Consider the following 27,581-nt stretch of genomic DNA (forward strand, 5'->3'; position numbering starts at 1 on the left):
CCCTCTTCCTCCCCTCTGACCACAGCTGTCCCATCTCGGGGCCGTCCTGCTTCGCCCCTGCTGGCTTCCTGCCTTTTTTCCTATAGACCCAGTTCTTGCCTTGGCCCTCCGTGGGGGCTGGGTTGGAAGTGCCCAGTTCCCCGAAGGCTCCTCTCTGCATGCTGTCCTTAGCCGTCCTGGCCCTGCCCCCAGGTACAGCTGGTCTCGCCTGGGGAAGGATGGGAGGGAGGGTTCGGGAGTCAGCTTTGCGTTGCCTGAGAAGAATTTAAGGAGGAAAGTTTTGTTTTGGCTCCTGCTTTCAATCCAGGATCACCTGGCTCTGGGCTGTGGTCTGGAGCAAAGCGGCTCACCTAAGGCAGCCAGGAGGAAGAGAGAGGAAGAGATACAGACAGGCAGCTAGGAAGGGGCTGGGCGCAGCCCTGCGACCCCTCCCTTCAACTAGCCCCACCTCCTAAGTGTCCATCACCTAAGAACCTGTCCATGGCTGAACCCATGGCTTTGTGATCCGGTCTCCTCCCCAAATCCGCACTCTGAGCCCTTCCTGGGAGATTTCAGATCCAGACCTAAAGGGAATCTCTGTGTCCTTGAATCAGGCCCTCACCCCTGTTTGTGCCCTTGGTTGGGGTCTCCTGGGGTCCCAGCTGAGCGCCTCCTAGCCTGAGCGGTTCTAGGCTGACTTAGAACAGCACGGGTGAAATCCACTCCAGCCCGAGCCTGTGTATATCTGCTCACTCACCAGAGCCCTGCTGGGCTCTCCCAGCCCCGCCCCCAGTGTCGCCTGCCCCATGGTCCTCACAGCTCCTCTGTCCTGACTCCCATCCTTCTTTTCCATGATTACTTTGTTGAACTCCTATGCATCCCTCTAGCTCCTATACATTTTTCCTGAGGCCAAAACTAGCCTCACTTCCTCTGACTGCTGACCACTTTGGCCTCATTCTCCTGCGAGGACCTGGTGTCCACCTTGAGATGTAAATTATTTGTGTATGAGCCTTTTTTCCTCTGCTAGACTATTTTTCAATGTAAATACAGTTTTTCAAATTATAAAAAGTAATATACTACTCTTCCTTTGAAATGCAGAAAATAGAGAAAGTGAAAATTCTAAATTCTATAATTTCCTGTAAGCCAGAGTTATATATCCTTGACATTTGGGGTCCATGTTCTTCACAGTTGTCACACCCCAACCCCAGCCTAGGGTCCTCGAGGAGCTGTGGTCTTTATTTTTCATAGAGAATCTCACAATATGTGCTCAGTAAAAGGGTGTTGCAATGACGTATGTGGGTGCTGAGAGGCAAACAGCTTGGGTGGCCCTCTAAGGAGGCACCTTAGGCTCCCAGGGACTCGCTGGGCTCCTGGGATGGCGAAGATGCTTTCTCTCACTGGGTGCCTTCTACCTACGGGCTGGCTGTTCCCCCGGGGCTGGGTAGGGGTGGGGTGGAAGTACAGAAACTCCAGGAGTTCTCTGGGCAGGATGTTGGCTTGGGGTGGGGTTCCTGGTGGGGTAAACATTTCAGGAAAGAAAGTGGAAATCCTAGATGCTTGCAATAGAAATGGGGGAGATGGGGGGGGCCAAGGGCAGGTCTGAGCTCCCACCTCTGTGCTTGCCAGGGCTGAGCCTTGTGCTGTCGATGGGACTTTTGGTGTCCAAGGTCAGCCTGTCCCTCCACTTGGCAGCTTCCTGTGGCCCTTCAGGGTCATCGCGGTCCTCTCTGTCTCTGGGTGGGGCTGGGCTGCAGAACCAGAACCCAGCCTTGTGGGTGGCTGCCTGCTCCACCTCCCCCACCCCCAGGGCCACTCCCCTCTGGCTCCACTGCGACAGCAGCCAAGTCTCCCCAAGGCTGCCTTATAAGGCAGGTGCGGCACTCTCCTGGGTCTGGTGCCTGCCTTCTCAAGCCCCCAAGGAGGCTGGGCTCCTGGGCGCATCCGGCCCCACCCGGGAGCTGGCGTCTCTCCTCCAGCCTCAGTTTGTGCTGCTGAAGAATGGGGGAAGGTCAGGGCTGCCGCCTGAGGCCCTGCTCCTTGATGCACCAAGAAGGGTGTCCTCTGTGGTTTCCTGGAGTTGCTTGTTACCGTGGGCCCAAGGTGGGACAGCTGCAGCCACATTTCCTTTGACTCAAAATACTAGAAATGTTCCTGCCTGTGGGTAAAAGGTGGAGGGAGGTGGCGTCCAGCCCAGGCTGAGCCAGTCATGGTGGACATGGTTCCTGGCATGGGAGGGGTGGCCTGTCTGCCTCTCAAAGATCCCTGGGCCAGACCCTGGATTTAGGGCGGGGACAGACAGGGACCAAGGGGGAAGGTGCTTAGGGTGGACAGCTGAGACCCCCAAGTCTCACTGTCAGCCAGTGAGGTGGGGAAATGTGTCAGGCCAGGCTGGAGAGGATTCAGTATGTCCCCTAGGGCTCCTGGGCAAGGATCAGAGTGTGACATGGGTAGGGAGCATATACAGTCCCCTGTATTTAGAGGATGCCTCCCATTCACACACCCCCAGGGTCCCTCTGACCTCAGTGGGCTGCAGAGTCCCCAGGGGTGGGTCTGTTTTATCTCTAGCGGTGGACTTGGGTGAAGAACTGGTTCATGTCAGATAAGACACGTAGACACAGACTTGCCATGTGGCCCAGCCTGGGCCAGGCCTGTGGGTCAACAAGATTCCATTTCTGGAGAGACGCAGGCCCTGTCCCAGAATGCCCGTTCCTCCTGTGCTGAGACTGGGAAGGTCCTTCTCCCAGCGTTTGGTGAGCTTGACTGGCACTCAGAACTCTCTTCTGAAAGTGAGCCCTGGTACCCCTCCCCTCCCCCCCTCCAATCTCAGAACAGGGCCACTCCTCTGAGCTGTCACCGAAGCTGTGCAGACACTGGGGTCTGCAGCAGGAGGTCCCCTGTGTCAGGAGCAAGGGGCCTCATGGCGGAGGAGTGGCCAGGCCAGTGGGTCCCCTTCAAGGTGGGGCAGGGTGAGGGGCAGTGAGGACAGATCCTGCCTCAGAGGGGCCCAGGACAAAGCACCCCTCCCCTGGCCAGCTCACCCAGCTGTCTGCCAAGCCCAGGGCACAGTGGTAAGGGGCGGGAATGCGGCCCAGCAGCTGTGGAATACCTTAAATAGAGCCAGCACAGCTGCGGTGGTGAAGGCAGGGAGGCTGGTCCTGCTCCCAGTCTGGGCGCCACTTTCTCTTCCAGTTGGATTATTTCTTTGCTTACTGATTTTTTCCTTCCTCCCTTCCTTTCTCTTATCTCCCTTCCTTTCTTCTTTCTTCCCTCCCTCCTTCCTTCCCTGCCACTCTCCTTCCCTTCCTCCCCTTTTTCCCTTTATCCTTTCTTTCTTATTTTCTTTTTGCAGTGCTGGGGATTGAAGCCAAGGTCTGAAGTATGCTAATGAGCAAGCATTGTATCACTGAGCTACATTGCTAGCTCATTTTATTTTATTTTGTTTATTTTTTATATTGGGAATCAAACTCGTGGCCTCGTACTTGCTGGGCAGGTGCTGTGCCGCTCCGCTATATTCCTCCCTGCCCTGGTTTATTTGATTTTAAGGGAAGGTCTCCCTCAGTAGCCCAGGCTGGCCTTGAGCTTGTCATTCTCCCACTTCAGCCGTCCTAGTCACTGGGATTACAGGTGTGTACCACTGTGTCTTTTTTAAGATTTCTTGATGGATCTTTATTGTAACTGGCACAAGTATTTTTCCCCACTTGTTGACTTTTGCATTTATGTTGTTCTTTTCCAAACAAAACATTTTGGGCTTATGTTGTTAAGTTTCTTGTTTTTATTTTTAGCTTTTGGAATTCCTGTGCTGCTGCATTCCAGAATTATAGAAAAGAATTTTACCCATGTTTTCTTCTAGTACTTTTGTGGTTTTATTTTTATGTACTGAGGTTGTGAATCCATTGGAATTTATTTCAATGTAAGCCTTAAGGTAGGGATCTATCAAGAGGTCTTCCTGGTCCTTGTCTTGGTTCAGGAAGCTTATATTTGTAATTCCTTGGAAATGTTATTGGAATTCCAATAAGTTAATTCCAGTCTACCACTTCCAGTGCATCCCATGGGAAGAATAAAGACATTAAGACATATTTATAGTTTTGGGGAACCAAGGGAGTCCTAAGTCCAGCCAAGATAGTGGTTCACTGGAACAAAGGTCATGACCCAGAGCCGGACCTAGATTTCATTGATTCGTGAAGAAGGAAGTGGCTTGAAGCTGAGTGACGGTGAGAGTGGTGGTAAATATGTGAGTGCTCTGGGCTGGGCTAGGTAGGAGGCCTGAAAGGCCCTCTGCAGTGTGCAGAGAGACCCATCTGCATAACACAGTTGAGGTAACATCAAATATTCTTGGATCTTCATCTCTGATGTATAAACATTTCTGCCCTGGAAAGTTGTAGTCTCTTATCTCAAGGCCTGCTCCCAGTGGACAGCCCTGGAGCTCTGGGCCTTCACCCCTCCCAGTTCACCCTTGTTTTGGGAGTCAAGGGCAGGGAAACAGTGACTGTCACCTGGCTTTAAAGGTTCCATATCAGCACCTCAGCCAGCCCTGTTTACATTGCTTAGAGCCAGTTGAAGGGAGAAGGAAATACCCAGCCAGCTCTGTACCTATCAGTACATGGAGACAGGGTCCGGGCGAGCCAAAATGGAGATAATGGCTCTTTTTCAAGGCGAGTCTCCCAGGTGGTCCTCCACAGGGATCCGTGGGTTTTGCACTGATATTTGCAGGGAGCTCATGCTGCACATGGGCTGTGTACATGCGCTATTTTGATCACTTTTGGTGTCAGTATTGTGCTGGCTTTGCAAAAACAGTTTGGATGTGTTTCTTTTCCCAGTCTGTCCTGGAACACTTTCACAGCAGCACAGTCGTCACTTTGTTAAAACTTTTAAAGAATTTATGAGTGAAAGCCTCTGAGACTGATCCTTTTGTGGGCATCAATTACTTTGAAAAATTACCAAATTTTTTCCCCATGGTCTGTAAGTTTTGGGATTTTTTCCTCTTAAATTTTGTTTTTTCCTCCAGGGAAAACCATCTTGTGGCCTCTTTAAAAATCCCTGCAGTTGTTCAGAGATGGTTCTGCAGAGGGATGATTCACACAGAGGGGGAAATCTTTTAAAACTCTTCTAAAAACAATTTTATTGAGATATAATTCGTCTCCCGTACTTTTTACACATCTGAAGGGCATCATTCTGTGGTTTTCAGTCAATACGACTCATTTTAGGAAACTTTTACATTTCAGAACTTTTACATCTCAAAGCTACTTTAGCTGTCCACCCCTGCCCCACCCCGAGGCAAGGACCCGATCATCACAGACGTTCTCTGTCTATGGATTTCCTCTTGGATATGTGGCATTCATGGGGTCCTGCACTGTGGATTGCATCTGATTTCTTTCATTGGCAACCTGTCTCCAAGATCCGTCCACGTAGTCACATGTATCAGTGCTCCATTCTTTTTTATGGTCAAATCATCCTCCAATGTGGATAGATTGTTTTTGTTTACATACTCACAGTTTGACTCTAACACTGGAAAGAGTCAGAAGCAGTTACCAGTGACCAACTTTGAATTTATTACAGATTTCTAGTTCTTTACCTTCTGCCCAGACTTTGAAATGATTGCCTTCTAATTATTGTAGCATTCTCTTACTGAACATTCAGATAGGGGCTAGACCACAGTGTTCCCCACATTCGTGAATCAAATGCCAAAGAGTTAAAAATCGATCACTTTCATCAAATGTGTTGCAGCGAGATTGACCGCTCCAGGCTTGACCTTTCGGAGGCTTTAAAGCAGGGTCTGGGAAAGTGCATGCATCTCTTTGATCTGAAAATCATGCAATTGGAATGAATGAGATTAAAATACTAAAAAGATAAGTGAGATTTAAAACAGAAAAGGTGTGTGAACAGCTGCTGCTTTGTTTGATCTGGGATCTGAGTGGCATAGTCTACAAGGGACAGAATCTGCGTCCCTGTGAAGCTTCACACCCCTCATGGGTGGCGCCAGACACTGCCTGGAGAGGTCCCCAGAGAGGAGGTGGGGACCTCACCTCACCCTACTGAAGGATAGGTTATAGGTTTCCTGACTCCCATCATAGAAAAGAGTTGCAGGGTGAGGTATTCAGACACCAAGAGATTCACCTGTTGCCTGATACTGTGGGTTTTCGCCTGATACTGTGGTCTTGGGGGTGTCATCCAGGTGGGGGATCTGGATGCGTGTTCCTGGTGCCTGTCGGGACCATCTGGTGGGCTAGGCTTAACATTTGGAGACGCGATGCCCACATCCTAGTGCTGCTTCCTTGAGGTTGGCGGTTTGGAAGGCTATGTGCAGGTGGAAGACATAGGCCCAACTTTTAGGCTTATTGTCTCTTTAGACCCTCAGGGAGTCATCGATGGGCTAATGTTTTCGAGTGCATTTCCTAGAAGCTGCAATTCTCTGAAAAATATATTTTTAAAATTATAATTTTTCTTGTCTTATTTTTATTATACTGGTTTTTTCTGTGCTACCTCGGGGAGACATGTAGTGAACAAGTTAAACACACAGAGTGAGGGAAGTGGCCAGGAGGGTTAGGGAGGAAACAGGAACAGCCGCTGGCTGGCTGGGGAATTCCTAGTGGCATCGGAGTGGAGGTCTTGACCGGAGGTGGGGTAGTGAGGATTTGGCACCTGGAAGTAGGGGATCAAGGAGAGGCGCCAGTGGGGAAGCCCAGTGAGCCACACATTGTAGTGCAAAGGTTAAGGGATTCCTGCAAGCTTGCAAACCAGGATGAATAGTGTTGTAAAGCAATATTTTTACTGTTTTTTGCAGTGCTGGAGATCGAACTCGAGGCATTATAGGCAAGCCGTATGCCACTGAGCTACACCCCAGCACTAAAGTAAAATTTAAAGATAATCAAAAGTATGCCTCAGAATTCCATGATGAGCAAATATCAGATGTTTAAAGAAAGTCAGAGCCCAGCCTGCACACACATGGCCCTGCCGTGTCTCTTGATCTTAAGCCCACCCTGAGAGGGCTGGGGTTTGCAGAGCTAATAAGCTTGAACCTGATGAGGTGGCCTGCCTGAGAAGTGGGGGCAGATTCCGGGGTTTATGCCGGGGGACTGGAAGCAGCTCCTGTGCCCTTTACAACCAGTACTTTGGCAGTGGACATCTGGTACCGGCACCAGACACTGACCTTCTAGGCAGAGTGTGAATGGGGGGAGAGAGGGTGCTCTCTATGCCCCAGGAGCCAAAGGAGGCAGAGGGTAGGATAATAAAGGGGTCAGGGAGCTCTGAGGCCCCTCTGAGAAGCAGTGGGGGTAGCCATGGGTATGCAGTGGTTGGCAGGGTAAGAGCATCTTTGCGTGATGGGTGCTCATGGGCACCAGCTGCCCTGCATAGGGAGCTGAGGAAGCCTTCACATGCAGGGGACAGAAGGACGCCCTCTAGTCCTGGCCCCTTAAAGCATAACTGAGTGCATATGTGGCTTGTGAGGTTCCTTGATTCAGGGGCCATCTGACCCCACCCTGTGTTTCTGAATTCACCCTCAGGATGCCCATGCTCTGGGATGCAGTGTGCCCAGACTTGTCATGGAACATCTCTGATGCCCTCAGGCACCTTATCTGTGTGGCCAGGATGAGAGGGGGATCCTGACCTTGTGGAGATGCTGACCTTGTGTGTTTGCTACATTTCCATGCACCCTGAGAAACCACTGGGTCTACCTTCTGCATCTGGGGCAGGCTGGCCATTGGGTATTCCTGTTACCTTATCTGCAAACAGAAATAACAACAGGGTGTTATGAGATAATTTTTGAGTTAGAGTTGAGATTTGGAGCCAGGCAGTCTTTGGCTGAACTTGGGTCTTAACTTCTTGGCCTGTGGCCTTTGGCTGCTGCCTCAGTTTCCCCATTTATAGTGCTATCTCATTGAGTTATTGGAGGGTAAATGTAAAGAAGGGCAGTGAGGTGCCTGGAGCATTGTGATTTTATTATTGCTGAGTTGGGCAAGGAGGGCTCCTTACTAGCTAGAGATGTTTTTATTACTGACTTTTTGCAGGTGTTGGCCCCAGCAGCCATTCACAATTCGCAGGAGATAATAAAGAAGTGCAGGAAGCAGAGGGCTTTGGAGCGTGGAGCATTGGTATGGACCTTGGGGCTTGCGACATCTAGGGCATACAAGTTAGTGCTGCCTCAGAGAGTTGGGCCAGGACCTGCGGGCAGCTGGGGAAGCAGCGCTTTCTGCCACTGTGTGGCCAACAGCTGTCTTTCCTCCGGCCTCCAGCTCTGCTGCACTGATGCCTTCCAAGGCCTCTATGCTTCCTCATGATCCTGCAGAAGCCTCCAAATGCTTCACCAAAGCCGCCCTCCCACTGGGAGCTCCCTGAGCTGGCAAAAGGGGCCCCTTTGAATCACTGTTTCTGTGGTCATTGTTGTGTCCCGACAGGTTGGACCGAGACCCCGTATGTGGTGAATCTGGTCTGAGCTAAAGGATAAAAGCCGAAGGTGAAAAATTAACTGTGGAATCCACAGCAGGGAAGCAGGCACAGCTGGCCACCATGTTTCTCTCCTGGTCTCCCAGCGTGCCAGGAACTCCCTGTGGTCTATTTCTTTGCCTGCCCCAGCCCAGGATGAGGTGCATTTTCACCTCATGTTGCTGAGACAGGAGACCCCAAAAGGCCCAAGGGGCAGGAGGATGCTGCTCTTTGCATAAGAGAGCTGTGGGGGCTGGGGTGATTTCCTGCTTGGAAACCTGGCCTCTTGCTGTGGCAGAACCAGGGGTCCCTCTTGTACCCAAGGATGAAGAGCACTGGCTGAACATGCTTGTGTCTCACACCCTGCCAAGGGGGCGCTTTGTGTACTGGGGTCCACTCGAGGGGGTTGTATTCATCAGCTTTCCCGTTTCTGAGACACAACACCCAGCATCCACACTTTAAATGAGAGGTGTAATTTGGCGCATGGTTTAAGGAGATTCAGTCCGTAGTCACCTGGCTCCACGGCAGAGGCATCATGGCAGAAGGGTGTGGTGGAGCAGTTTGCTTGGCTCCTGATGGTCAGGAAACAGAGCAGAGAACGGAGCCAGGACTAAACACAGACCTCAAAGCCATGCTTCCAAGACACAGGCGGGAGTGTGCTGTAATCTCCTAGCCGTTTCTTAATCTAATAAAGTTACAGATGAAGACTGATGATCTCAAGGGGCTGTTGTCTGTAGCAGTCTCCAGCATTCCCAGCCGTGCTTAGCAGAGTTGTCCTCTACCTGCCTCTGACAGAGGAAGGTGGTCTGCTGCCTGCCCCCAGGAGGAAAAGGGGTTCTCTTTCTAGATCTAGTGGCTCCTCTTAGAAGTATGCCTTCCTCCACTGGGTCTGGTCTAATTTCAGGCCTGCCCTCAGCAGTGGCTCCCTGCCCACCCCGCTGACTAATCCTTCTCTGCTGCCTGATGGGGAAAGCAGGTCTCTGTCACATTGGGCTCAGGTTACAGGAGCGGAGGCCTATCTAGAAGGCAGGTTCCACATAGCACCAACTCCATCACTGAACCCCCAGATTTCAGGCAGCCTGGCCCCCCAAAGCCCTTAGGTAACTTCAGCAGGCTGGTGATATAGGGATGGGGCTGCTGTGGTTTTCTGGCATAGGGTACCACTTGGGGATACCACTGGGGACAGTGTGATGGAGGAGCAGGTTTTTGGTTGGAGAGGAGGGGGACCCCTCCATCCCGTCTGTCTCCAGGGTTCAGTGGACCTTCCCTAGGCCTGAGCATGGGCGTGGCAGGACCCTTGTCATCTGCTGTGGGAGATGCCCTCTTTCCTAGAGACCCCCCTGACCCTGGAGATGTGACAGGCTCCTGCTTTGCTCCTGCAGCATCCAGGGAGCCTTGGTCTGCCCTGTGTCTCCAGGAAGTTGGCCAAGTGGAGGGCACACTTGGAACACGCACCTCCACTCTGCTAAGGCCGTCTGCTTGGCCACCATCAAGAGACCCACAGTTGTAGAAAGGCGGAGAGGTCCTCCCGGGCCGAGCGTCGAGCTGAGCTCTCAGACTCATTGTCACGGGAAGCAGCAGCAGGCTCAGAAGCACAAGTGTTCTTGGCGGGTACCTGGCTTGGCTCTCCCACGGTGGCATGGGATCTTTGGTCCCTGCCGTCCTGCATACTGAGCTGCCCTGTGTGAAACCACACCACCTGGGCAGTGTCCAGACTGTGCCTTCTGCCCTGTGGGACACTTGATGGGCCGTGTGGTTCCACGCAGAGGGTCTGAGTACTCAGCCCTGGTTCAGACAAGGATTTGTCCCTGTGGGGTGATGGCCCCTGGGATCTTGCTGAGCTCGGCCAGTTTTTCCTTCTCCCTGTTTCTCCATCCCTCCCTGGAACTCCACCCTGGCTGTCTCCTTCCTTCTCTTCTCCCCCTGCCACTGTCTGCTGCCACAAGAGTTCCTTCCATCGAGGCTTCCAAGGCTTCCTGGGCCCTTCTGGGTCTGGGTCGTCGGGCAGTAAGTAGGTCCTCAACCTTTGTTCCCAATGACTGCAGGAGGTCAGGGTCCTTTGCTGCCCCTTTCCAGCTAGGTTGGTTTCCCAGCTTAGGCGTCAGGGCCCAGAGAGCCGCAGCCACTGGTCCGAGGCCCAGCAGCAGTTGATGTCTGGATTTGACCCTGGCAGAGTCAGGCTGCTGCCTTGGCCTGGCCAGTCCGTGGTGGGGTGGAGCTCCCACTGTGGGATGCACCCCGGAGGCCCAGAGTGACCACACGGCCCTGCTTGGGCTCCTGCCCTGTGGCTCTGCTTCTTTCCATTGCAAGGCGCCACAAGATGACACATTACAAGAAAATCCCTGGTAGGAAGGAGGGGCCCCGTGTTACCTCTGCTCACTGGGGGCTGAGCAGGACAAACGGAAGGCTGCTGGACCGGCCTCACGGGGATCATCGTTTCCTGGCCTTCCCTCCCACCTGCCTGCAGCACCGGGGCTGTGTGTGCTCTGTGCCTCCTTGACTGGGGAGGGGAATGGATTAGAGCCTTCTTGGTCTTGTGGCCTCTGGCTCACGCGGCACAGAGCAGGAGACCCTGGCTGCCACTGCTGCTGCTCTGTCTGCTGATTTAGCTCCCGGTCCTCTGGCAGGGTGTGTGTCCCAGAACGCTTCCCCATGCGTGCACAGGGATGGCTTCTGGCAGGCTCACGGAGGCCTATTGATGGTCCTCGCTGGAGCTGGGAGTGGCTTTTCCACTCAGCTGAGTAGGTGCTGAGGGAAGTAGAGAGCGAGTATCTAGGAGACCCTGTGCCTGGCGGCCTCTCCCACGGGGATCCTTGGCCCGTGGCAGGGCGCTGGTCCCAAGTAACTGTTACCCTGAGGAGTCGGCAGCTTCCACATGCCGAGGCCCAGGGCCTCCAAGCCCTGCAGATTTGCCTTTTAGCTGGTCCTGTGTGCTTCCTGCGCTGGCCTGGGCTCCTCTGAAGTACACTGCCTGGGCCTCCGCCCAGCCCCTCAGAGCATCAGCGGGAGCCGCAGGGAGAGAGGCTGGGGGACCTTGTCATCACCCTGCCCTGGAGGTAGGCAGAGTGGCCAGGACAGTAGCAAGGCCTGTGTGGCTTCCTGGGAGGTCAGCCAGTGGGTGTGGCCCAGGAGATGGGGACAGGGACTGGGTTCCTTGTTTTGTCTCCAAGGCTCCAGAGCTCTGTTTGAGGGACCGAGTTGTGGAGGAAGGGGAACTTAGAAACCATCTTTCCTCACTACCCTTTGTCTCCAGGGAGCCAGGCCAGCAGTCGAGCTGGGGGATGGGGAAATTGAGGCCCATAAGGCCGGCCCGCAGGAGGTGTGCTGCTGTGAGGTCTCCCGGTACCAGCCACCCTGGCCTTCGTCCCCTCCGTCTTTGTCCTGGTTCCACCCCTTTGCTGAGTCCTGGGTGTTGAGTCCTCCTCTGAAGTGTGTCTTGGGTGGCTGTGGCCTGTGTCTCTGGGGAGGGCCACCTCTGCTTTCTCCAGGCTTCCCAGCTCTTTCCCTTTCCCACTGGACCCTGATTGAGTCCAGGGCCAGGGAACCAGGAGGGTGACCTGTGAATGCCAAGGTCATGGCGGCATCACAGGAAGCTGCCCTGGAAGCCATCAGATGACCCCTCATCCCATAGAAGGTGACCTTGATGGCACATTTTGGACCATGGGATGATACATGTCGGCCCCTAAATACACGGATCCCTGTGGGGAGCAGGAGACCCACCAGCACCCCCAGCTCAGAGCCTCCCCCCTCAGCCCCACTCCCCAGCCCAAGACCCCAGCTGCTCTGACGAATCCTCCCTGAATCAGCTCGCTGCTGCTCATCCAGGCTGCGGAGACATCCAGGGAGCCAGCTGACACATTTGGCCTCCATTATTTGTTTTTTTGAGCAGGAATGAAAGGAGAGAGTGAGTAAGAAAGTGGAGGGGGCAGCTGCAAAGTAGAAGGTCAGAGAGAGGGGAGGAAAGATCTGGAAAATCCAAACATGTGCTTTCCAAGCAGGTGCCAGCGATGAGCTCATCCGGAGGGTGGCCGCGGGCCGAGCCCTGCCGGGGCCAGGAAGGCTCGAGCCTGGGAGCCTGCCCTTGGCTCTTCGCTGCTGTGCTGAGTGTCGAGCACATTTGTTTCCATTTTAGGGACAGTGTGGGGAGGCTGTCATTCCAGTCCTGGCTGTATTAATTTTTCATTAACCATAAATGACCTTTTATTGCATATGTACTGCATACTCCAAGAGCCGGGCCTGGAACCTTGGCCAACATTGCCATGGGAAGAAGTACTGAAGCACAGAGAGGCTGGGTCACACCGGCCCAGGCCACACAGCCAGAAGCAGTGGACTTCAGACATGGGGCTGTATGGCTGCTGCCCCTGGCTGGTAATGTGGCCCTGCGTTTTGTGCCCCCAGGACAGCCTGTGGGCCAGGCTTCTTGGCCCAATGGAAGGGTGTGTGGCCTAACTCCTCTAGGGTCTTTTGGGGACTCTTGGGGACCTCAGAGCCTGGGATGAGGCAGTGATAAAAGGAGTGATTTGGCCTGCTCAGGTCCAGTGTGACCTTCTAGAAGCTTCTGAGGGTGATACGTGCTGGTCCTGTGTGGCGACCTCTCTGTGTCTTGGCCCCTTGCTTTGTTTGGGACCTTTCCCTGTCACTGGCCACAGGAGGTGGACGTGGGCCCTGCAGGTCAGGACAGGATCACAGAGCAGCTCTGTCCACCTGGGACGCTGTGTTGACTATGTGATGTTTGCTGAGTCACCTTGTGACTCAGCTGTGTTGTCTGTAAAAGGGATTGAAGGAGTCCTCCTAGCTCTACAGGTTTTAGGAGGAGCAGAAAGAGGTGTCACACAACAGCTGTGTGTGGAGTGGCACTGACTGATGCTTGGCTGGGTCCCTGGTACTAAGGATGCTGGGGGTTGTGCAGACGTCACATGGAGGCGCTCAGGCCCCTGACCTCTGGGTTCCCAGCCAGCTCGGCTCTCTGTTAGTGGAGAGGGGATGAGCAGGACTCTCTCGGGACTGGGTAAGACTGAGTGGCCACACATGAAGTCCAGCTCCCTTTCAAGCACTGTGGGTGCCAGGCCAGAGTCCTCCTTTCCTCTCATCTCTCCCCTGGCTGTTCCTGGTGCCCTGTCTTCCCCTGGAGCCCCACTGACCTGCACCACATGACGGGTCGTGGGAACACAGGCCCAGCTGCGGGAGGTCACACGAGCAGGGACTGAGTATGTTCCACACGGCCCCCAGGAAAGACCAGCTGCACAGGAAGTGTAGCCAGAGGCTCCGGAAGCCTCACATCTGGCAGGCTGGATACCCAGGACTGTTGCCGGGGTCTCTCCTGCATGCAGTCCAGAGCGCCGACCCACACCTATGGGTCAGAAGGACACACTGGCCGCAGCCCTTCCCCCTCCCTTCCCCAGCATAAGGGACGCTGTCTGTGGACTGCTGTGCATGGAAAGAGCCTGACCAGTCCTGTGCACCCCTCAGGCTGGCCTGGTCCCTCTGCCTCAGGACCTGGAGCTGCAACCTGAGGGTCCTGCCATGCTTCGCTGTCTCTGAGGAAAGGTGTGGTCCTCATGCCCCGGGCACCAGGCATGCGATGTTGGGGGATTAAGATGGAAGCCCTTACCCTCCCACCCCCATCCAGCCATCCAGAACATGGCAAACAACCCAAAGTTACAGGGTGGCCTTGTGACACGGTAGAGACCTAGGCCTCCTGGAGCAGTGACTCCTGCCCTGAAGGAGAAGCCACTGCTGGATGTGCCGAGGATGTGACAGGGCTGGGATGAGCAACAGGAAGCCCTGGGAGCATCATCCTGCCTGCGCCTTCTGAGACTGCCTGTGGGCCCAGCCCACCCTTGAGTCACATGGGGCCTCCCACTCCTCCCAGCCTGGCCCAGCCACCCAGCTGCCTGGGCCAGGGACCTTTAGGACTCGTCCTTGAGGCACACTTCGCACACTTGGCAGACGTGCAGCTGCTTCCAAAGCAGACCCTGAACCGGAGCCCTCCCCATGTTGCCGCACAGGCTGCTGGGTCTACTGCTCCATGCTGCCCCCTGCAGCCCGCCCTGCACTGCAGCTGGCCAGGCTCAGGCATCACAGCAGCACAGTAGTCCTGCACATGGCTGTGCTTGCAGGGCACCCCCTGGAGGTGTTTGGGACCTGGGGAGCTTCTAGGTGGAGAATCCATCCAGTCCCTCCCCACCGGACCCTTCCTGGGCACTGCTCCGCTTGGGACACCAACTCATCATCCCTTCCCGCCACCGGCATCCAGCCTGGTTCCTCCAGGGACACAAAACCCGTCACCCACTGCGCTCAGGAGGTCTGATGGCTGCCACATTCTGTCCCTGCCTCGGTGACACAGCCACCCAGAGGTCTCCCCGCCACCCCAGCCAAAGTAGCCCTACCATAACCAAGGGGGTTTCTTTGAGGCGTGGGCGGGGACCTGAGAGTCTTGTCATTGGCAAGGACAGGGACACTGACTTGTGTTGCAAGGCCTAGCAGGTCTTGAGTGCTCAGTGAATGCCTTTGCTTTGCCCTGGGAAGATTGCTACATGTTAGGGTAAAAGAGGGTCAGAAAGATACTTGTGCTCCTAAGAGGGATGAGTTCCTGGCCAGGCCAAGGCCAGCAGTAGGAGTGGCACCTGCATGGCCTGGCCCTGGGGCATTGGAGACCACAGTCAGAGCTGCTTCTGGGGAGACTGTTCCCTTGTAAGAGGTCAGGATGGAGTGCAGGGGAAGGGGCCTGCCTCACAGGTGCCTGGCTGTGCCTGAGCTGGGGGATCTCTGGAGCAGGGAGGGCAGGGTGTCCAGAAGGAAGACCTGATGAGTGGGTTCGTGCTGGCTGTGGGGACTCACCTCTCCTCCCAGCCTGGGCAGCGAAGCTGGTGAGTCGAAGAGTTTCCACTGCAGGGCTGGCTTCCATCCCCACATCGCAGCTGCTGGGTGCACTGTGTCATGGATTCTGAGGCTAGGAAAAGCTGTCGCTGGGGATGTCAGCCCAGGTGGAGAGGCCACAGGTGCCACCGATCCCCAGCCTCCTTTCCCCTTCTGCCTGCCCTTGGAGTGTGAACCTGAAGGAGAAGAGGCACGGCAGCACCCAGGCCTGCTGATTCCTGGCCTGCCTAGGTTGCTGAGTGGAGTGTTTGTTTAATTGGCACCCTTCTGAGGCCCAGGTCACCTGTTGGTTTGGTTATTCATTGTCATCTGTCATGTACATCTACCCCATAACCATTCTCTAGCATGCCAGCCACCGAGCTTAGTAGATTCTGAGCCACCGTCACCATCACAGCAACGCAGCTGGCACAGAGGGCTGGAGTTGCTGGCCCATCATCACCAAGCATCTGTCAGGCAGTGCCCGGCTTGAAGCCCCTGTCCCAGATGGAGCTCAGTAGAGTGGGCTGCCAGCTGCCAACAGAGCCTGGTCCAGAGGCCAAGCTGTCAGTGAAATGCCAGCTGTTACTTGCACGCAAAACCTTGTGAGAGGCGGCCCTGAGCTGTGCGTGTCACTGTGCCCATTCAAAGGCCAGGTGGCCTTGGTGTCTCTGGAGATGCCCAGCTTCCTGCTCTGGGAAAGGGTCCCTGTCCTCAGCAGAGTTTGAGCTTGTGATCCTCCTGCCTCAACCTCTGGAGTGGCCAAAATTACAGACGTATGCTTTCACACCTGGCTGTGTCTGTCTTCCTGATTGAAAAAATAACCATCTTTCGTGATTTCTAAAAATTACACCTACTTGTGACCAAAAATATGTAATGAGGAATGCCTAGGAAAATGATCACTGTTCCATGTTGGTGTTTTTTACATACAGACTTAAAGTGGTATGTATTTATTTATTTATGGTCTTTTTCTTTTTTATCGGTACCGGGGATTGAACTCACTCCTGCCTGCTTGCAAGGCAGAGACGCTTATGCCACTGAGCTAAATCCCCAGCCCCGGTATTTATTTATTGATCGATTGGTACCAAGTATCAAACTCAGGGCCTCACGTTGCCAGGCAGGTGCTGTGCTGCTGAGCTATGTCCTCAGCTGATTTTTTTATTTTTAAACAAAACCTGAGCTCAGCTGAGGCTCCCTGGCAGCACAGGATGCTCGCAGCCACTCGGGGATTTTTTCTGCCTTTCACTGTCAGAAGGAGACTTGCTTCATCTATGGGAGAATCGAGCTACTTGCTGTGGGAGGGGACCCCCAGGAAAAAGCTGTCTTGGACTGAGGGGATGTGGAAGCAGGTTGGGGAGCTCCAGCCAGGGCCACATCCCAGCTCGGGGCAGTGGGCAGGAAATGGTCTCTCCAGTGTGTGCTTCTGTGTCTTGCTTCAGGTCTCAAAGTAGTGTGAGTGAGATGCTGGCCAGGGCTGCTGGGTGAGCTGGGCTTGCTGCATAAGCTGAGGCAAGGTGCCTGACTCATTTGGCCATCTGTAAAATGGTCGATGGGAAAGTGAGCTCCGGAGACTCCACCGAGTGACAGAGGCATTCAGTGACCAGAGACAAGCGAGGGCAGGGCCCTGCTTCTGACTTACGCTTGGAATGTGAGGTCTTTGGGGTTGGGTCCACTGCTAGGTGCTATCTCTCCCTGGGGCTGAGCTGGAAGGTGCCCTCGCTCTGTGACTGGAGGCAGGCTGCTCACCCTTTCTGTGGGGTTTCCTGGTGTGTTGACATCAGTGATAGGGAGGACCCAGTGGGCTGGGGTGGCCTGGGGATGTGGTAGGTCCCAGTGCAGCACTGGCCCTGTGTGAGCTTGGATCACAACTGCTGCTCAGAGAACATTCTTGGCTCTCAGGATGCTGAAACCTACCAAAGATGGAATGCTTCTGCTGGCAGCCATCAGAAGCAGAGGCAGAGTTGCCAGCTCACGAGGAGTAGCCCCCTGAGGTTCCCTCCCCTGGGAAACCTCTGTCCCTTGAGAAGGAACAGCCCCATTCAGGCGCTGGGTCTCCAAGTCTGTAAAGGCTGGCTTTTCTTTGGAGCACCCCAACCACATTGCCCAGGCAGGGCACTTTGGGCTCCAAGCATCAGAAAAACCAGCTCTGAATGGTGCCAGTGCTGAGGGAATTTGCTGTTACCCCAAAGGAGACGCCCTGAGCCCTGGCAGCTCAGGGGTGCTGTAGAGGACCTCTCTGAGGGAGCTGTGGCAGCAATGACCTGGTGACCCTTCTTTGGTGGGGGGACAGAGAAAAGCTCCCTTCACTCAGGCTGGGTCCACGTAGAGCAGGGGCCACCACATGGCACTGATGTCACTGAGCTGTCCTGCGCCCTTGGCACCAGAAGGTCTGGTGCCTTGGTTGCCTTCCCACCAGGCCTTGGGCCTGGCATGGCTTTCCTTGCCGGAAACAGCAGCTGCACGGGCAGCAGGGACCTGGCTGGCTTTCTAGGGCTGGGAGGGGCCAGGAGGGGCCGGGCTGGGGCTGGAGTGTGACCAGCTGCATGGACAGCTCTGGGTAATAGACACCCACGGGGACAGATCTGCAGAGGAAGAGGAGAGGCTGGCTGGGCGGCATGCACGCCTGCCTTGTCTCCCTCCTGAGGTCCCCAGCCTGACCTTCCCAGCCCTTCCCACAGCCCATTGGTGTTCCTTTCCTGTCCTCTCCCTCCTGCAAGCCGTATGGTACTAATTAAGTCCTTCCGCCTTGCTGGGGATGGCTGAAGGGAACTGGCTTGGGGGCCCCTGATGGGGGCTTCAGCACAGCCCGGCACTGCGTGTGTGTGTGTGTGTGTGTGTGTGTGTGTGTGTGTGTGTGTGTGCGCGCGTGCGTGTCTGTATGGTGTATTAGCAGTGCTGAGAGGCAGCTGTTCTGCGTGGGTTTTCACATTTTCACTTGTCTGTTGTCCAGGAGCCCCAATTTGGTGTCTGTGGCCTGGCACCCTGCGGTATCTCCAGGAGGCTGAGTGGGGAGAGTCAGGGCTGTTCCTCTGTATCTGGATGGCCCCACAGTGGCCTGTTTCCTAGGACATGGTTCGGTGGGTTGGTAGCAAGACTGGCTGGATAAAGCTCCAGGACCCAGGTGCTGTGAGGCCTGGGGTGCATCACTTAACCTCTCAGAGCCTCCAGGAGCATTGCATGGGTAGGCGGGGCACCCCATATTTGCTGACTTCATATAAGATCTCCAGTGCTTCCGATAGGCATGGTGGGCACACCTGGAATTCCAACACTGTGGGAGACTGAGGCATGATGACCGAAAAGTTGAAACCCAGGCTAGAAAACTTAGCGACTTAGACTCCTTGTCTCAAAATAAAAAGGGCTGGGTTGCAGTCACGCCGTGCTAGTCCTTCCCTAGGGCTCCCCAACAGTGGTGGGAGGGTTCACATTGGATGGATTGTTGCCTGTGAACCTGCAGCTTTCGTTCCTTACTGGTCTGCCAAGTAATGTGACAGCAGGGGGTGGCAATGTTCCACTGCTCTCCTAGGGACTTTTGGAGGGCTGCAGACAGCCCCGTACTACCGTGGGCTGCCCCGCCACATGGAACCCTCTCGTTCCACCAAACCACAAGTCCTAGGAGGAGGTCTTGCAAAGCCTTATTTGGAGGTGGGGTCTGAGGAACGCAAGAAGCCTTCTTGCCTCTGGGCCTCTGTGGTCCTGATTCAGGAGGGAAGTTGTCAGTGGATCTCAGACCAGGCTCGAGCAGTGGCCACCAGCATCGGAGGAAAAGGGGGGGGGGCAGAGGAAGTAGGGTGTTTGCAGGGAGAAGCCGAGTGACTGACTGTGAGGCCCCTGCCCTGCGCTTGATTGGGGTGGAGCTGCACAAGCTGGGGGTGGGGGTTTCCTCACAGCTCCCCCTTCTCTCTCGCCTTTCCCCAAAGGTGCTAACACAAGGTGGCGCCACGGGGCCGTAGTGTCTTTGCTTTGGTCTACCAAGTCTTCTAGGATCCGTGGTGGGGGGTGGGGGTCAGTGTCTGCCAGCCTTCTGGCCATGCTAGATGTATCAGGGCAGTTGTGGCGCATTGTGGCAGTGGAGCATTTGCAGTGAGTCCAACACTGGCCTCTCAGAAGCCTCCTGCCTCTACCTGTGAAATCCTGGTCGTTTACCGCAGCAGGGAGCAGGCTAGCAATCCTGCAGAGCTAAGCAAGAGTGCCTGAGATTCAAAACCTCGGGCCTGGCCACCCCAACCAGTGAGGCACAGGAAGAGTTAACGGTGGATCCCACTTCCTGCCGGCCCCCAGCTTTCCCAAGGAAAGGGAGGAACAGAGAGGCCTTATCTGCAGAGGAAGGGGCGGGTGGGGGACCAGAGGGCTCTTCGCAGGCACCTCTATGTGTTGAATTCCAACAACTTCTGCAGGCCAGCTGTTCAGAGCTCAGCCAGAAGGTGGAGGGAGGGTTTCCAGGGAGCAGGGAGAGGACGGGATGAATGTGGGATTCATTACTGGGACTTGGCAAGGCGAAGAGCCTTGCTTTCTCCCCTGAGATGGGCCTGGGCGGCCTGGGTTGGAGCCAGCAGAGGCCTGGGGTGGGGGTGGGGGTGGAGATGTCAGGCCAGGGCCTCCCTTCCCCCCAGCTCGAGTGAGGGATGGGAGGGTTTCACTCCCTCTTTCCCTTTGCTTCCTTCCCTCCTTCCCCAATGGTAGGCTGAAATCTGCAGTGTTTCTCCACCTCTTTGGTCCCTGCTGCCTGACTGGCCTGGCCTTGGTGGCCCCTGCCACCCACAACCTCCTGTTTGGCTACCCTGGGCTGTTGATGGAGGCAGGGCAGAGGTGGGCAGAAAACTGCTTCCGACTTCCCAGCCCTGGTCTTGGCTGTCAGTGAAAACCACTGCTACTCCTCTGGGAAGGAGTGCAGGGGGCCACTATTGGATATCAAAAATGTTCCCAAGCAGCCAGGTGCTGTGATGCATGCCCGAAACACTCTGGGGAGCTAAGGCAGGAAGATTGCAAGTTTGAGCCCAGCCTAGGTAACTTAGCTGTTCTGTGAGGCCCTGTTTTAAAATAAAATTAAAAAAGAAACAGGCTGAGGATTTAGTTCAGTGTGAAGGCCTTGGTTAATTCATAGTGGGGGGGGGGTTTCCCCAAGCATTTCTTAGGCAGAGATGTGAGCAGGATCTGGAAGCCTTGTTTGGGACCTCGGAGTAAGCAGAGGGCGTCCCTGTAAGTCTTAGACTCCTGAAGGTCATGCAGATCACTTGGGAGAAACAGACCCAGGGAGGCAGAGTGACTTCCCCAAGGCCACACAGCCCAGCTCTTACAGCTGCCGTGGTACTGATTCAGGGCACATGGGCCACTGCCAGGAAATGAACCCAATGCCAAAGTGGTTGGAAGAGAGGAATCTGGGAGAGAAGTGGGGCTTCTGTGGTTTAGCACCAATCCAGGCTAAGGGCCCCCGATCTGGGGTACAGAGAGCTGACCTTCCTCCTAGCCATACCTACACCCTGGATTCTCCCTCGGGGAGCCCAGGGGGCCACACTTAGCCAGGTTCGATGCCCCAGGAGGCTGCCCCAGGCCTCCCTGCCTGTCCGCTCCAGGCTGGGTGCTGAGGGCCTTGGCCTCAGGCTGGTCAGCCACCACCCTGTGGCCCTGCCTGCCCTGTCATCCTTTGGTATGGCAGCCAGGCTCCTCTGGAATCTTTCCCAAGGCCCTGCCTGAGGTCATCGGTGACACATCCATCTGTGCTGTACGTGCACTGAAAGAGGACCTTGAAATACCTGTTTGCAGTGTGGCGTGGAGGGCATGCTCCAGCCCCAGCCTCTTTTAAAGTTTTATTGGAGTCACAGTCTCACCAAGTCAGTAAATTCCTTTGGTAGGGATCAGACTTGGGATCCTTCTGCCTCAGCCTCCCAGATTGCTGGGATTACAGGTGCATGCTCTCATACCTGGTTTTATCTTAGCTTTTTAAAATCTCCTCTGAGATGTTTGTTTGTTTTGTCTTTTTCCTTTTTATGGGTACCGGGGATGGAACTCACGACTGCCTGCTGGCAGGCGCTTATGCCACTGAGCTAAATCCCCAGTCTCTCCTCTGTGATGTTAAGACCAGGGCAGGCAGGGCCTGAGTCTATGAGGCCCCAAATCCCTGTACCTGGGGACCCTCAGAACTGTAGTAGAAAAGTTCCGGAAGGAGGAGGACAGAGACAGAAGGTGCTTGAAGTCACCTGGCTCACATTTCTACTTGCACATTGTGACAGAATATTCAGGGCATTTCACACTATTAGTGTACTTTTAAAGAGAACTTGCCCAGAAGTTCTTCTGGCTGCAGTTCTTGTTTCTAAGCACAGATACGTGCAGCTCGTGGGCTGGGAGCAGTTTCTACCTCCAGCCTGGACCCTCCGTGGAGGCTGACAGCCAGCCGCTCCCTTCCTCCCGGCTGCTGCCTGCGCCCACGCCTCTGCCTCATCTCGCCAGCCCGACAGCAGGAGGCAGCTGCTGTGTGGATCCTCTAGTCTTCCCGAATACCCCTCTCCCTCTTTCTCAGATGAGAAAGCTCTAAGAGCTTAAGATACTTGCCCAAGGTTTCATCTGCGGCTAAGACAGACAGACAGACACAGAAGTAACAGAGACAGATAGATTGAGATGGAGTCCCACTGCTCCCTGTGGGATCTTACCTGAGCTCCAACCGCTGGCTAGATGGAGGGAAGGTTGTGTGGTGGAGCCCATGAGACCCTGAGTGCCCCACAAATGAGCCCGGAGCTCTGCCTGGGAGGGTCTGGCATGGAGCGGCCCAGCTATGTGATGTGGACCAGGGGCAAGGTAATGACTGTCCTTGCAGCTAATGTCCTAGCTGCCACGCAGTCCTGTGATCCAGTTCCGAGGGCAGGGAGAAGGGGAAGAGGAGAGAGCCGGACTGGGCTTGTTTGGGCCCAGATCCGACACACTTGTTTATTTGTCATGGTGACAAATTGACCTGCTGTGTGTTTGTGCAGAGGGCAGGGGGCTGCAGGCGTCCCCATGGTGGGGGACGGGTCTGAGGCTGGCGGAAGTCTCCTGTGGAACTGTCCAAGCTCAGAGCCAGCAGACCTGAGGGCTGAGGTGCCCAGGCCCCTACCCTGGAGGGAACCCCAGGCCCTACCCTGGTGAGGCAGGGCGTCCACCAGGCCACGGACACAGGATAGGGGTCAGGCAGTACCCGCTGGCTCGGGGGCTTCGTGTGGCTTCCCAAGCACGGTTATTTACCTCCTGCTCCTTCCCAGCATCCTTCAGGGAGAGCAGGAGTGGTGAGCAACTGACTTCCTTGTTCTGGATGCCAGGCAGGTAAACCGGGTGAGGGCAGCGTGGCTACAGCCTCTGCCCCAGACCAGGCAGGCGGTCTGCACAGAAAATCTCATGGCCTTTTGGCCCAGGGCAGGCCAAGACTGCTTTTCTTCTTTTTCTTTTTCTTCTTCTTTATTTTTTAGATTTTGAGACAGGGTCTCACTAAGTTGCCTGGGCTGGGTTTGAACTTGTGATGCTCCTGCCTTCGCCTCCCACAGTGCTGGGATTACAGGCATGCACCACTATCCCTGGCTTACTCTCTTAGGTTTTAAAAGTAGGCATGATCTCAGACAGAGAACACCAGGTGTGTCTAACAGAAGACACCTGCCAGTGCCATTGCCACCACCCCCGCCCCCTGCTGGCGCCAACATTTGCGCTAACTCCCAGCATGCCTTGCAGCTGGCTCTGGAGCTGCTCCTTCACTGCGTGCTGTGTTTTACAGACCTCAAAGCTGCATCACTGGCATCCTGTTGGGAATGAGCATCCTTTTCAGCCTCACGTTTTATGTCTGTGGGTTTGAGATTCGTCAAAGGCGCAATTTCTGGAGTTCTGGGCTGCTCATGTCCCTGCTGGGTGATATTCAGTCTTTATAATCAGTGCTCCACTGACCATTCTTTAGCTTCCTTTTAGGAATTTAGGTTTAAAATAATATTAGAAAATGTATGGCTGTCTAGGTGAGCCCTCCTACCTCTGGGTGTCCCCCAGGTCTCTCCAGAGCTGGTGTTTTTTTTTTTTTTTTGTACCAGAGATCCGAAGGCATGACTTCACACTTACCAGTCAGGCTAAATCTCCAGCCCCAGAGCTGTTTTATCAGGTGTTTGGCCTGGAGGAAGGGCAGAGAGATGAGGAACCTGCAAGACTGGATCCCGGTTCCCCAAACTGTTCTCTGAAGGACCTTTGGTGGGCATTATTGAGGCAAAAGGGTTCCATAAGCAGACATATTTGGGGAACAGTGGAAGATCAGTATCTAAGCAATTACACCAGGTTCTTTGGAAACTCACTTTGCAAAATGTAACGTATCTAGACTGCTGACCTATTTTTAATCATTCAAAGAGGGTGGCAGTTGTGAAGTTTACTAGACTCTGGAAACTTAGGGTGGGGACATTTTGCAGGGTAGACCCTCCAGCTTGATCAAGACTGAGAAAGGGAAGTTGAAATTGTGGCCGTTTGTGGGGATCTTTAGTGTAGAAGGGAGTGTTTTTGTAGATGTTGGAGAAGGAAACCTTTTCCCATAACCTCTTAGGTTCAGTACTTGGGGGCCTGTGAACTAACGGCAAATGAGAAAGGCAGAGACACATGTGATCACACGCGTGTGGAAGTTCACAGAAAATGACTCACGGAGCAGTTGTAATTTGGAGCTTGTGTATCATCTTCGTAGCGGAGGAGGAGGAGGAAAAGGACAGTTACAGGAAAACAGATGATTCTTTAGAAAGTTCTGTGAGTTCCTAGGGGAAGAGGTGGGAGATGAGACAGTTGTGGGTCGGTGCCTGGTAAGGGGGGAAGGTACACCTCTCGTTTCCTGGTGTCCCGGGGTGGGGTCCATGACAGTTGAGGTCCTCTGGGTATAGTGGGCTCTGCAGATAAGAGTCGCTGGGCACTCGTGCTTCTGCTCATGATATCTGCTGTGCCTCGGTGGGGTATTCTGGACCTTGTTATCTCCCGAGGTGGAGAGAAGTCCCAGCCAGGCTGTGGGCAGTGTGGGAACGAAATAAAAGCCCAAGCACTGGGCTAGGCTGGGGCTCAGTGAAAGAGCCCTTACCTTGCATGTGCAAGGCCTCAGTTTCCATCCCCAGCACTGCCCAAACCCCAAGTATCTGCCATTGAGTTGGCCTGGGCCTGTCTCCTACGTTCCCACCCCACTCTCTGTGCTAAGCGTTTAGTAGTGCCGGGTGCATGTTGGTGTCCTGAGATCACAAGGGTGGAAGAATTTAAATCTCAGGGACGTGAGCTCCTTTGGATGGCAAAGAGGGTGTCAGTCTCACCTGCACCCTGACCTGTGTGCTACTGGAGTATATTTAGCACTCAGATTTCATCATGATCCCAACACAGTTCAAGAGTGTGTATGTGTGTGTGTGTGTGTGTGTGTGTGTGTGTGTGTGTGTGTGTGTGTTTCTGTGTTGCCAACTGTCATCTTCACCAAACCTATTTCTAGAAGCCAAACAAGTATCCCACCCCTTCTGCTGTCCTGGCTCTGGGAGCCCCAGCACCTCTGAACACCAACTGTGGAGTGACTGAAAATCCCACATCTCTTGCCTGGGGACTGTTTGGTTCTGGGCTTCCTGGGAGAAGGCAGGCGCTGTTCTTCCCTCTCCACTGTCAGGAGGCCACCAGGACTTGCTTATCTTTGTTGTTGAAGTCATGGGGGTTTTGAGCATTTTGTGGTGGGTGTTTGTAGCCTCATGGCTGAGGAGTCGATGATGGGAGATGGTGTAGGCTGGGGCTGGGGTGGGAGGCGTTGGGGCTGGACAGGATGTGTGCCTGTGTCCTGTCCCTGATCTCCAAAGTGCTAGTAACAGGCTTGGCTGCAGACACTACAATCACACTTGAGTGAATATAGCATCACATAATTTAGAAGATACACTGTTGATGTAGTGGCGGCTTTTCAAGAGGAAATGAAAGAGGCACCAGGAGCGGAAGCTGCTAGCTGATGATGGGGTGAGATGGGGTGGGGTAAGCACTTCTTAGGAAGGGGGAAATGGGGCTATGTCCTGCCTGAGGTAGTGACAAGTTTTGCTGGCACCAGTGACTCTGTGGGCAGTGGTCACCTGTGATGGAGATGTAGGGAGGGCTTCCTGGAGGGGGTCACGTCTACTGGAGTAGGTATAGGTTTGGGGGATTATGGGGCCTCCTCTCCTGGCTGCAGGGTTCGGGATCTTTCAGACAGTGGGGTAGTTGAGGTTGAACATGGATGGGTTAGCTCGGTGGGAAGGGTCACTCAGGAAAAAGGAGACAGGAAGTGGGCATAGAGAGAGGGTGGACGCCGCACTCCCGAGAGTGGCACACAGAGGGGCTGACTTGAAGTTGTCAGGATCAGGCCAGGTGGGCTGCTGGGGGGACCTGGCAGTGCAGGGAGAAGCCAACTGGCTCCGAGGAAAGAGCTCACTCATTTGTGTTTCTGAGATCTTGGCAGCCTGACTGTTCTCTGGGACTGAGAAAAGGAACTGGGAGAAAGTAAGCTGCCAACCTAATGTGACAAACAGCCAGCCCAGGGCAAGCCACTGACCAGTCACCAAGAGAAGCCTCTGTTCCCCTCCAACCAGCACTTCTACCCAGGAGACTGGGGACTCCAGCCACCCACCCCAGGAATGCACAGCCTTGCAGCTGCACCCAGGATCTTTTGGAGGTGCAGGAGGCACACAAGGAGTTCCTGGGCATTCGTGGCTGCAGAGGCCACTCATCCATGCGTGCGACCCCTCCTGTTCCACAGCACAGGAGCCATGAGGGCAGTGAAAGGGAGTTGGCAGGAAGATGGACTTTGGGCCCATGGCCACTGAGGTCAGGTGTCACAGGAGTGTGAGTCTGTGTGTGTTTCTGTTTGTGTGTGTGACAGACAGAGAGAGCTATAAAACCACATCCTCCTTTCTGCTGATGGTGCTGTGTGCAGAGGAGCACATGGGTGACTCCCACTTCCTGCAGGTGCCAGCTTTCCAGACTGTGCCGTGCTTCCATCCTTGATGGCTCAGTGGGAGCTAGGAACCGTGACTGTTCCCTGGGGACTCCCAAAGTAGGGCTCTGCTGGACAGCGCTGCTGTTCATGACCCTTGTGTTAGGAGGGTACCCAGGAAGGACAGAGTGCTACTCCCAGATGGAGGACATGGGGCACAGACCCTGTTTCCTGCTGCAGGTTGACCAGATGCCCAGCAGAATGCAGGGGTGAGGGATTCCTTAGTCTTGGTGGATGAGGGCCAGAGATCCGAGAGCGACGGGATTGGGAGATCTGACTCAGACTCTGATGGGGCTGAAGGGGTCCCTGGTCCCAGCTCCCAGCGTTGGCTGCCAGGCTTTCAGCAGTGAACTTACCAGCTCGGCCCTCACGTTAGCGCTCTGTTCCTGCTGTGGTGAATTGGCTCAAACAGTGGCTGAAAGCAGCAGAAGTTCGCTAACAGCTCTGAGGGTTGGTTCTCCTCCACCTGCTGGACTAACATCACAGCGTGGGCAGGACCAGCTTCTGGCTCTTCCAGAATCCGGTGGCTGCTACATTCCTTGGCTTGTGGCCACAGCACTCCTATCTCTGCCTCTGTTAGCACGTGACTGCCTTCTCCATAGTCCGGTCTCCCTCTGCCTCCCTTTCATAAGGATACTGTGGTTGCTTTTAGGGCCTGCTCGTGTGGTCTCTGTATCTCACACATACATCTGTGGGCTCTCTCTCACTCCATAAACTCATGGTCACAAACTGGGGAGGGGACATTGGTCAGTCTGTCCCAGGGGCTCAGGATGTGACTTTGGAGCCTTTTGGTTTTAAGGTGTAAAGCAATAGATCAAACTGGATCAAGGGAGCGGGGCTGCGGGGACACATTAACTCTGTGTGTGTGTTTGGTTTGTGTCTCGCCATGGGGTTCAGGCTAGCCCTGACCTCACTGTGGAACCCAGGCTGGCCTTGTACTCTTGCCTCAGCCTCTTGAGTGGCGGGATTACTGGTATGCGCCACTGTGCCTGGCAAAACTCCTTTCCTTTTGAACGCATGTTTTGGCGTGGCCAGACACACAGCCCATGTGCCGTGCCGTCCGTCCAGCGTATGCAGTGCTGTGTGCCATCGTGACGGTGCACTCTCAGAATCTAAGACAGAAACCTGGCCCCATTAAGCAGCTGTCCATCCGGCCCAGCCTTGGCAGCCAGCAGGCTGCTTTCTGTCTCTATAAATTCTTTTTTTTTTTTTTTTAAGTGCAACTTTAAGTGACTTTAAGATAAATAAACACAGGCACGATGAGTAAGCTGTTGGAAGCATACACACACAGCAGAAGCCAGTGTGTGGACGCCTTGGCCTCTGGAAGGGCCAGGGATTGAGGTAGCCTGGGTGTTGTCACCCTCTTCTATCC

General features: G+C 54.5%; 1 protein-coding gene across 5 annotated transcripts in view; it reads left to right on the forward strand.

Annotated features, from left to right (window-relative positions):
* The window catches only part of Septin9 (septin 9), a 154,183-nt gene that overhangs the window by 92,715 nt on the left and 33,887 nt on the right, over positions 1 to 27,581 (forward strand). Inside the window, exon 1 of one of the 5 annotated variants that reach the window (XM_063242222.1) lies at positions 11,947 to 11,952. The exons of the other annotated variants lie outside the window; for them this stretch is intronic. The gene's annotated coding sequence lies outside the window, so the exon portion shown is untranslated. Of the gene's footprint in view, positions 1 to 11,946; positions 11,953 to 27,581 lie in introns of those variants that run through there. 5 annotated transcript variants of the gene reach the window in all.

Source organism: Cavia porcellus, unplaced genomic scaffold (genome assembly GCF_034190915.1).
Source record: "Cavia porcellus strain 051 isolate PalLab524CR breed Dunkin Hartley unplaced genomic scaffold, mCavPor4.1 scaffold_32, whole genome shotgun sequence".
Taxonomy (NCBI): Eukaryota; Metazoa; Chordata; class Mammalia; order Rodentia; family Caviidae; genus Cavia; species Cavia porcellus.